This window comes from Nesoenas mayeri (genome assembly GCF_963082525.1).
Source record: "Nesoenas mayeri genome assembly, chromosome: 11".
NCBI lineage: Eukaryota > Metazoa > Chordata > Aves > Columbiformes > Columbidae > Nesoenas > Nesoenas mayeri.
Genome location: NC_137563.1, coordinates 13,762,738 through 13,774,909, shown reverse-complemented (window position 1 = coordinate 13,774,909; position 12,172 = coordinate 13,762,738).

The window sequence follows — 12,172 nt, the reverse complement described above, 5'->3', positions numbered from 1 at the left end:
CTTGCACAGGGGAAATCAGAAGAGTTTGGTTGACTGGAAGTAGAAGGTCGATGCGTAGTTGAAGGATTTCTGCAGAAGTATTAGTTGCAAAACAGAAGAAACGCTTGGAGGAGATTAACTGTGAGCACTGAGACAGGCGCTGTAATGGGATAAATGGAAGTTAGATGAAAGACAGGACAAATGTGATTAGTCAAAGGCAAAAAATAGAAGTATCAATACAGAAAATGAAAGTGCTTAACAGTAATGTTGGTACAAATATATTGACACAAAGGGAGAAAAGAGTGAGCCTATGAAAAAAGTTACGGAGCTTTTGAAAAAAATTGTCAGCCAAGAAGTCAGTCCGTTACAATAATATTTAATTTTTTATTTTTTTTTTACTAGTAAGAATGTTAAGATGTTAATGGTGGCCTTTCAAAAAAAGATATGCAGAATTTAACTCCATTAGCTATGCTTTTGATTTGGAGAAAAAAGACAGGGCAAGGTCAGTAGTAGAAACCAAACCTCCACAATGGGAAAGACGGATTTTGTTAAGAAATCAATTGTAGATTCCATGAGAGATTAAGGCATCATAACCAAACCAAGGTTTTAGAAACCTCCCTGGTGAGGTTTAGTGAGGTTCTGGGGGATTTTAAGCCAAAGAGAGGAGCTAGAGAAGGGAAACAAGGCTGGCGGGTTGAAAGCTACAAGGAGAATCATGCTCCTTCCAAACAGCAACTTTTTTTTTTCTTTCCAAAAAAAGGCACTCTTTTCGCAGAACTAAAATATCTTAGTAAAATTCTTACTGTCTTTAAAGTTCTTGTCCAATACAGCTATAAGATCATACCTTAAAAATGCCAAAAGTATTAGCTAGAGGATCTCTGCTAGTTAGATACCAAGGCAACAAAATCACTGGTTGAGATTAGAGAGATTAGAGCCACTGGTTTTCTAGCCAGCTTTTAGATAAATCTTAATAAACAAAAGAGGGGTAATTTATTATATGATAAATGATTAAATATGTTAACAAACACAGCAATGCAACATTCTTTTTGCTTAGAGCTCTCTGAGAATAATAGCATACATATATATAAGGATAGTAGATTTGTACAATTTTTCTAAGATGCACAACATCATTATTTAATGTTATTTATTTTATTGAAGTATTGTATCAACTGGATTTAGAATTCAGCTATCTATATTTAAAATACTATGAAAAGATTAGCGTGTTTACATAAGTATTTCTTAGTGAAATTTAAAGTATTTCTCCAGAGATGTAGAAAACAGAAAGAAGAGATTTTGTGACATTCTTGATCCCTTACTCCATTAAGGTTTTATCACTTTAAAGTTGACCTGGTGTGACCTTAGCAGTCGTGGTTAATTCTCTAATACATAGTTGGTAACTGGGTAGAGAATAGGCTTATATTAGAGATGACAACCAATAGCAAGACGCATAAGGAGCTAGGAAAATTTATCTCAGTATTTGTCTGGAAAAAAAAAAAGCAGCATCTGAAAGCCTCGCATTGGTATGGGATAAGATTTAGCCATTATTTGTTAGCAGATGCCCATTTTCCATTTAATTATTTTTTAAAAGTTGAGTCAAACGTCATGGCTGTGAAATCAGAATGTTTTTGTCGTTTTGAAAGGACGTGTACATCAGATTAGATGCAGACTTCAAACAGATCCATGTCTGTGATCATAATGAGCTGTACTTGGGACCTATTGCTTGGGACCTCTGTGATTAGAGTAGTACATCATCATTCTGTGTTTTGCAAGTGTTTCAATTTGGGGGTTTTTGAGGATTTTAAAATCCCAGAATTAAATGGCTCTAACAGTGATGTTATATTCCAGATTAAGTGGCTCATGCATTGCCAGAGTTGCTCTTCCAGCAAAGGAAGAGGTAGATCACAGAACAAAAGGGCTCAGTCAATGTGTCTGGTCGGACTGGTGCAGGACGGAAAGGTGTGCAGAGCTGGTATGACATTAGAATAGTTTATTGCATGAGACTGATGAGAGTCAAAAACAGTATTTACCTTTGATTAGACCAGAGAACTTGCATTATTTGTTACCTATGGCCCTCTTCTGCAGCCACAAATTTTCTGATCTCACTTTCCTCCCCCAATGAAAATATAAAAGCAGGTGATTTTTATATCAAGCTATTATCTTTACACTTTTAGACACATTTTTGTTCATAATAATTTACTATTGGCTTAAAGATTCATTATGCAGAATTTTCAATGCTTCTGATAAAAGTTGGGCCATTTAGTAGAGACCTAGAGTACTGTCAACAGCCAACACTGTAGGAAGGCACAGGACTTCACCATATATCACATTACCTGTCAGAAACAGAGGAACAATAGTGGTTTAGGACATTTTGTTCCATAAAAATCATTGCAAATGTTTCAGACCAAACAGACAACAGGTGATACCCTTGCTCAAGTTTTTGTTATTTTTTTCTTTTTTTTTTTTTCAATAAGACCCATTCTAAACAAATAAATAGCATCATATATATGCAAAAATGCTTACCATTTTTAGACCAAGAATCCTGTTAAGGGTTACATGTTGTCTTTGATATGTGATAGAGCTAACTTCAATTAAACATATATATATATATGAGAGAGGTCTGTAGTCTGTCGATTCCACCTCTAGAAGGAAAAGTATTCTAGCGGACTTGTTGCTGCCTGCTGTACCCTCCACCCTAGGAAAGGGGGATACTTCACTGAGGCAATATAACACAAAATGTGTCATTCTTCCTTGTATGCTAGTTTATTTGACCAGGACAGTGTGTACTGCTTAAATTACCCTGCTCTGGGTTAAGCAGTGAGGGAGAGACTGTTTACCACAACACATTTACCATCTCAGCTCTGAACACTTGTACTTTTCCCACTCATCACCCGTGTTTTAGGCACAGGAATCCGAAGCAATCCAACCTGCGCTTGAAGGAGAAGTGTGTTACCGCCCGGGCTGCCTGCCTGGCAGCCGTGTGTCACGCAGCGCTGCCATATCTCGTGGCCCACATGACACAAGCTGCCGCTGGCACCGTGCCCCTTATCGCGTGCTGCAGGGCCAGGGCACGCACAGGAGCTCTGGCAGAACCAAAACCCTGGCCATGGGGAAGTACAGCAGGGACAGGCCTATGGCAGCTCTCACAGGTGAAGGCACGGGCTGTAAAGCAGCAGCCGCTTGTTTTCTTGTTTCCTTATTTATTCTAAATGTACCATAGAGGATGTCAAACTTGCATCCGAAGCACATCACCCTAACATAAGCAAGTGTAACAATTACAGCCCCTTCACACTGAAATTGTTTCCCTACCTTAAATTTCTGCTTTGTTTTTCTAGTTCCAGTTTCCTGGAGGGAAGAGCAGAATTTTGGAGTGAATTTTAGGTGAAATTTAACACTCGTCAGCTTTCTGAAAGGTTGGATTTTTTTTTTTTTGATTTTTGTTTTTTAATCTCTAACCACTCATGTTAGTTTTTACTTAAACAAATAAAATTGCTATTTCATATTCCTATTGTGTGGGGTGGAAGCAACAGCTAGTCTTGAATTCACCTAAAAATCAGAATAATATAAATAATTTTTTGAGGAAAAAAAGGAAAAAAAAAGTGATGTAAACTCATGTACAGTATTTGCAAACATTAGTGGAGTGGTAGGATCTAGACAACGTGTAGCTATTAAATCAATAATCCAGACATCGAGGGGATTCCCCAGACAGCTGTTGGATTTTTTCCCCCCTAATCAGTAATAATAATCCAATGGTGTTTGAAAATGGTGTGATTGTATATCAGAACGTATTTTTGTGCTGGTATTTTCTCATGTGTCTCTAATGGCTCCCTAAAATACGAAGATGACCAAGTATTATTAATAGCCATGTATTTCTTATGAAAAAGCTGTGAGCTGTTTGGATATATGAAGTCTTCAAAAAAAATCTTTAGACCTTACTGACAGATATCCTAAGCTGGTTTACATCAGTATAGGCTGATATCATTTTTTTTCTAGCAGAATGACCCAGATGCGTGTCTGTTGCCTGTGTCTAGTTTTGTGTGGCAGAAGCTGGGGAGGTGTGTGGGAACCAAGCACACAGATTTTGATGGGCAAGCTGACCTAAGAAGCCTATTGTGTCTCCAGTGTCTCCAGTTTTGCGTTCATATGGATGGTGTAATACAAATGTTTATTCTGTTTCTAGTAGCTGTGTAAACATATACAATACCTAGTTTCTAGGCTAGTCGAAGTCATTTTTTATAGGTCTAACCAGCATACCTAGGCTATCCAGACTGCTATTTAAAAACACAAATATTTTTCTTTGTTCTTCTCTGCTTTGCTGCACTATTGGGGCTTACTTATTTCAGTGTCATCCTTCCTAACCTAATCCAAACAATAACCTTGGCTCAACAATTTAAACATATTGAATCCTCAGCCAGAGTAGTTTTCCCTAGTAATACTCTGATTACAGCAGCTTTTATGTCTGAACAGGAAAGGACCTTAAACACTAAATCTCATCAGCACTGTAAAAAATAAGTGGTGAGCATCAGTCACATTTTCTTGAAATACCACAAGTCTTTCTTGAGGCCTAATCCTTTAATCTCTGGATTTTGGGCACTTCTGTTCTGATTACTAGGGATCAAAAGGTTTGGCAAATACTCTTCAGACCACTCTTCAAGGTGGCCACTGTAATATCACTAGGTTGTTATGACAATTGTATGATTATTTGTTGTAGTAGAACTGGTGTTTGGTTTGGTTTGGTTTGTTGTTTTGGTTTGGTTTGTTTTTGGGGGTGGGGGTGGCAACAAACAACCAAACCAATGAGCGCCACACAAAAAACAACCAGAGAAGTAAGTTTATCAGTGCAACAGTTTGCTACATTGAAAAGTACTTTAAAAAGCACATGGTCTTCCAGTACTGTGGTTCAGAGGATTTCAGAACATGGCAATGTCAAAGAAAAAGGGAAATATCCTTCACAGATGATGGAAATTCCTCCTACTGTGTAAGACACAATATTTTTCTAATGGCTGTTACTCCTAAAGAGCTGCTGCAACGTATACAAATGCTGTTTTCCCAGCTTGTTCCCAAAGCTGCTAAGTAATAATTCATTTTACTGAAATTAGAAGTCTTATACCATTTCCTACTTGAAATACTATCATATGTGAAGTTACATTAGAACAAAATAAACAACTTGGCATGTCATCCATAGACCAAAATCAATACCTTAGACTCTGCTATCAGATAGTTTTGTCAAATGTTCATTGGTCTGTTCTGGAAGGATAGAGTTTTTTCCTAAATGAGATTATTTCCTCATGCTAGTTCAAAGAAAGTCTACATACATTGAAGCAAAACAGTGACTTCTCCTCCCCAAGTTTCATTGTACTTATTGCACAATTAGAAATTAAGTTGGGCTAAATATTTTTTTCTATATTTGATCACTAGGACTCCTAAAGCCTGACAATTTACATGTTAGATCTCTGTCTGAAGACAATCACCCCACCTCACTCAAATTTGAGAGATAAAAAGCTACTTTTAAGAAGAAAACACTCACTTTTCAACAGAGAGGCATGCTATTGACAGGGTAGATTTTGGAAAAGAAACAATCTTGTCACCTGGATGCTGAGCCCTGCAGTTATAGCCGCAGCAAGCACAAATCTGTCCGTACTGTTCCTGTTCATCACAACCTCCGTTACTCGCCTGCGTTTGTTCCCATCCTTGCGGTTGCCAGTAAGAAACCCAGTCGCGTATTTAGTACCAAAAGCCTAGAGCCTGAAAGAGCCAAATCCTCTTCTGCTGTTTTCATTAATATTTTATTTGCATGGGCGTGTTATCACTTGTATCCAATTCCTCTTCACTTGGAAGATTATGTTCTGCTACATAGCATAACATTAATTTAGAAAATACTTTTTTTAAACTGTTGCTTTCATGAGGCTTGCAACATTGTATATCTGAGCGTGCAGAGTGAATGCAGATGAGGCCTTTGGAAGCTACTTCGCTGTGTTGACACCACCAAAACAGATCTGGCCTTTACTATCAACTTGCATATTGTTTATTAATTTTTCATTCAGTGCAGAGTAAGACATAATGGTTCTAAAATATTCAGTGAATATAGTGTGGCATCACCAAGAAAATTAATATTATGTAACAAGTACAAACAAGTTCTAACATTTTAAATGTGTCAATGTTAGCATTCAATGTTAGCCTAAAAACAGAATAACACATGTTTTGGCATTTGCTCATTCTATGTTGCTCGATAAAAGGAATGCTAATTCAGTCTATATTGTCAGCTCAGCCCTTGGCTTCCCTGCTAATGCCTACTCTCTTTTAGAAAACTTGTTCCAGTGTAGTAAAATGGGTTAAAAGTCAACCTCCATGCCCATGTGTAAACTGCCAGTATGAACGCATTTGACTTCTTAGTGCATTAAAGTGCACTGGAAAATTATTTCAGCTTAGGAGAGGTAGGAATTTTTTTGCTAACTGTAGTAAAAGATGTGGAGCTCAGTGTCAGCTGGGGGGAGAATGTTAGTTTGTTATCTTTTGCCCGTTTTCATAAACAAATGCCAACAGCGATTGTTGTTATTGCAGAGCCAGCAGAAATTCATAGGAGTTTTCTTTTGTTGTTCTGCCACACACAAAAAAGAGATGTTATTTTAACAACGGAATGTTTGATAGCTTTTAAAAATACAAGGCCTAATTTTAGGCATACTGAGCCCCCACAATTGCCACTGAAGTCAGCTCTTGCTGCAGATGCGTCACAGCACTCTGAGGAGTCCCTCAGATTCGAGATCCAAGAACAACGTTAGGGAACACCTCTGATGTGCGGATAGCCACCAGGAAAAGCACGATAGTTTTTGCTTTCTATATGTGAACTCCAATTGGACTGAGTCTTTTGAGAGGTACCTATGTTGAGTGTGTTCATAAAATCTGCCAAGGTACCATCACAGAAATCAGCCTTAGTAGTAATGAGCAAGTTAGCTGAAATGAGAGCAGGGCTTCTCTGATGGGAATTGCTTTGTGAGAGGGAATGCAGAGGCCAGATTTGGACATAACCACTGTGGGACAATCAGGCACAGTAAAACATCTGTCCTTTGAAGAAACTACCTGTGGCAAAAATAACCTTGGACTGAATGCTGAGCTACATTTCCAGGCTGGGTCCACCTGTCAGAGATTTAAAAGTTTCTGTTGGGTGGTCACTATATTTTTTTCCCTTGTAGCAGCTAAGGTTTTCCCAGGATTCATGCCTCAGCAGGTAACAGTTAACAGATAACCCTGAAGGCCTTCTGAAAACAAACAAAAAAAACCCCAAACAATGACAACCACAAACCAAAACAAAAATTTCAAGTCCCTGACAAAATCAAATACATAAATACAAAATGAATAAGTGGCATATACAAAGTGGAAAAATGCCCTTACTTTGGCCCCATCACTCCTTACTGTCCTCTTTCCCAAAGCTGAATCCCTACTTCAATTTAGGTGTTACGTATCCATTAAGTGTTATAGAACAGATGTACAGACAATGTAGTGGCAGGTAAAAGGCTGTTCATTCCCTTAACTTTTATTGCCCACTAGTTGATTAGCACTATTAAATAAATGTCGATGTTCAAATGCTCTGAACTTTTGCTTAACAAGGTAGGAGAGAAATAAAACTGGCTGATGTTAATTTTGAATGAATCAGCTTTTATGCCTGTGGCTGTCCTGAGTAAAAAGAGCGCTGTAAAGGCATTTAAGTTCAAAGACTAGGTTGTGGGTTCTTTTCCCTAAAAGCTGATCAAAAGAAAAAGATCCATTGGAACATCTATTTTGTTTACTTGGACTTGGATATTTTTCTCCAGTGTTGGCAACTCAGATTTTGCAAGATTGTGCCAGAAAGTGGAAGGTAGAGATGAAAGCAAATGTTTGCTATCAAAGAAAAGTTGGATTCTCACTGTAAACAGATAGCTTGACTAGTGAAAACATTAATTGTAAAATTATTGCTGGTATCAGTAAATTTAAACATATGCACATAAGCATTACGTGTAAAGTAACATTTAATAGTTTTCAAATGCAGAGTCAGCATATTAAACAGCTCTGATTATAAGCGTGATTTTTTAGCACTTCTTTTCATTGTATATTGAGTGTTAAATGGTACTTAAGTAGAGTTAAAACTCCAAAGTCAGACTGGGACAGCAAAGATAGGGCCGTTGGGAGTCTAGCACACCAGTTGTGGAAGGGCAATGGGCAGAGTCAGTGAAGGTTTGCCTGGTGACTGTCTTTCAAATCAAGCACATGGAAAGATGAAGAAAATAATTCACTTAACCAGTACACAATGGGAAATTAAGAACTGGAAAAATCTTTGTAACATATTGCTTATGAAAGAGGAAAAAAGCAGATAAGGCAGTGAAAAATAAGTTCCATTTTCCTTTTTATCTTTGAAGTTAATGCAGTGAGAACAGCAATTGTGCATCCTGTCCCTGTGCTACTCTGTCACCATGACTAGGAGCTGGTCTGTAGTAGAGAAACCACCTCCACTAAAGTTGTGGTTTATTTTCCATGCAGCTTTTCCAACTGTGTTGCCATTAATTATAAAGCTGCACATAGCATTATTCCATGTCATGTATAGTTGTGTTTTTCCTTATGTGGTCAGCTGTGCAATAGGAGATGAAAATAAACTACCTCTTTTCTGAGCCACATTGAACAATGTCTGTTAGCACATGCACACAAGATGAGTGCTGACCGCTCCTGTGTCTGAGCATTCAGTTCTATAAAGCAGTGTCCAGGCTGGCGTCACTGGAGTTCTACAAAGATACCTGTGTGACAATGGCAGCTGCTGATGTGAGTGGGCTATGCTAAGGAAAGCACTACTTGTGTAAAACTGAAAACATATTTTTCCCAACTTGCATAATATTTTTGTAGATCTCGTCTGACAAAGATTTCAGTTTTGTTGGAGATTTTTTCTGATGTTGGAACTGTCAGGAAAGTGGTTAAACTCATGTATGGTGCTAAGCACGTGAGCTGTTATCTAGCTACATTGCTGAATCGGATTTCTAAATTTGTTTTGTCTCCTTTTGAATGGAAATTGATCCATCTTCTGAAATACTGCTTATGCTAACGGAAACATATTTATTTTTTCAGAAAGGCATGCTAGTTGAGTTAATATTTGCCTTTAAAGTTTGATTTCTTCTGGCAGAGGGAATAGTTTAAATTATGTCGGGGCTACAGTAGAGCAAATTTCATAATGAATATATAAGAGATGGGAGAATATCTAGCATTCCTGCAAGTAATATGAAGCACCCTATTTTATTGTTTGATCTGTGGCTATGCTGTACTGTTTGAGATTAATAAGATTTCCTCTTTAAGTCTTTTCCTAATGTTTCAATTCCCCCAAAAGTATTTATTCTTTAAATTAGTAACATGGTATGAAACCATCCTGTCACTTTCCAAGGTCTTTTAGAATTTACTTTTATACACGAGTTTAGCTAGATTTTTTAAAAAGCATTCATGTTAGCCATTTCCAACCTGTACTCCTTCACTTGCCTTGCCTATTTTTCAAGTTTTCCTTTTCTGCATGTTATTTTTATGGCAGAGACCATGCTGCAGAAACCACCTTTGGGACTGATGCCGTGTGGTCTGGAGTCTTCACAATGTGCGTTGCAGTCATTGACACAGAGTAGACCTGATGCTCATTAACTCAGGTTTCCACTTGGGCTGTGATAGTTGTGTCCAGGTGGCTTTAACCTTTTATGCTTAAAATATCTCATTGTTGCCACCTCTGGTTCAGCTGCATGAGAGCACTGGTCTACAGACCATGCAACAGCAAAGCTTCTGTGTTCTAGGTCAACTAGTATTCAGACATTCATCACAAAACCAGCCAAAATAGTGGCAGAAGTGGTGAGAAATTACTCCTTTGGTTGAAGCAAAAAACCTGAAGAATAGAACCCGTGTTTTGTTATCTCAAACACCAGAGAGTGCTGACACTGTGAGTCTGTTAGCACATGCACACAGTTTGAGAATAACAGCTATCATGCTCAAATTTCCATGGCATCTATTCATAATAGTCCCTCTTTCTCAGTAAAAGCAGCAAGGTTTTGGTGGCCTTTCTGAATTTGTTTTCTGCTGAAAACTATGTATCTTAAAATCTGGATGCAGCTGAACTCTGGGTAAGGCCGATTCTTTTGTTTGTTTGTACTTTGACTGAAGGATTACATTGACAGTTTCCCAGGATCCAAAATAGTATTTAGTCTGTTTACAGAGCTACATATGTTATTTGAATTAGAAAGAAGGAAATGAAAGTGGCTGTATCTATGTGAGCTGGTTCAGAGGAAGCAGCGATTACTGTCTTGCCTGCTGCCCCGGGAAAGCCCACCCGACTGCTGCGTGGGGCACGGACATGCAACGCTGCCACCCCAAGCACCAAAACAGCATCAGAGAGCAATAACAACTAACACACATGAGCAGAATAACAGGAATTAGAATAATTCCTGCAGGAACATAACTGAAGGTAATTTCACTTGCAATTGTCAAACTCAGCTAAACTGGCAACCGAAGCAATGTGGATTTGTAATCAGCAGCTGTGCACTTGCAGTGAAGGAGCGACGCGGGCACAGCACGCTCAGGCGCTAGCACCTCTTTCAAATTCACTCAGCCTCTGCTGTACTCTGGCGTTTTTCCTCTTTGCTTTTTTTGGTCACAGCTCACACATCTGTGAATCGTTGAAGGGGAAAGTTTGAGAGATGCTATGTGTCAGGTCAATCCAGGTTTATTCACTGTATGTCCTTAGAAAGCAAGAAACACTGGTGTGTAAACAATGGGGGAGGGGAAGGTTTAACGAAACAACCAGGGTTAACCTTTTCTTTCAGTGTTGCACAAAATTTGGTTTTCTGATTACACACTAAACTAGAGTTGCATTTTCTTTAATTCAGTTATACAAACACAGCAGGCAATTAATATTCCTGCACTCTGCGTGTTGTGAAGGATGCACGGAGAAAACCTTTGTTATTTTTCTGGTGCTAAAGGAGCTGTTCAAGTTAAAGCATATCCTCTACACAGCAACAGCAAAGTAAATGACAGAATTAATTCCATCCAGAATGCTTGATAAATTGAGAGGGATTGTTTACCTAGTGTACGAAAATGTCTCTACGGGGATGGGTTTTATTGTGATCTGCATAGTCATCCATCTTCCTATACTGTCTGTGCTCATGTTTGTGAGTAAAACATATACAGTAATTTAGCATTCAGATAATCCCACTGCTATAATCCAGACAGATTTAGCTCAAATTTCTCCAGGATTTCTATTATCTAGATTTAGCAGTGTGGTGTTGACTGGATATTTTAAATTGCTGCAAATGCTTTTTTCTGCAATAAATAACATATTTTGAAGTTCTCATAATTGAGATTCTTTCTGGCATTAACCACATGTAAAAATGTATCTTAGTGAGGGCAGTGATTGCACAGCTGGAGCTTGGTTTTAATGAGTTCCAGCTATTTGACTACAGACCATGTAAGATCATACAATGTTCATGTGAGATTCAATGTAACATATATGAAAGTACTAATGGGGATAACCTGAAGAATGTTTGTCTCCACACCTCATCTATTTGAAAATGAACTCAACTGCTTCAATTTTAATAATGTTTTACTACAGTATAGTGACAATACAATACTATAGAACCTGGCTCTCTTACAGCACTTTTCTTAAGTAGATCAGAGCTTTTATTGTTTTCTGATTCATCTGACAGGACTTCTAGTCTTCCTCACTCAGCAGTTTTGAGGAAAAGAGGGAGTCCAGGGGGAGAGAGAGCATCATTATCTGCATGAAATGAGGGGATATTAAGTCCGAGTGCACTGGGCACCTTTCACAGCAGACCACCCTTTGTCGTATGTTCATCTGATTAATTGCAAATGTATTCAAGGGAGCAGAGCAGACACTATAGAGAGGGTCCAAATATTCTTGTACCAAAAATGTCAGCCCTCCCACACTTGCTAGCACTGGTGGAGCTGCAAGAGTAAGAATGCTTATGTGGGAGATTTTTAGGAGGGAAGTATACTGTGAGGAAAATTGTAAAGCTCCTTCTTTTGCTCAAGTAGCGTGAGTGAGAGTGTCTGAATTGAGGCAAACTGCAGAGCAGAGCAGTGCATGCACTGTGCTCTGCTTAGTAATTGTGTTGCAAATGCATAAAATACATTATTCGCCCCCAGGCCAGATCTTTTGGGAAGAGGCTTATGCGCACTTGGCAATAATTTG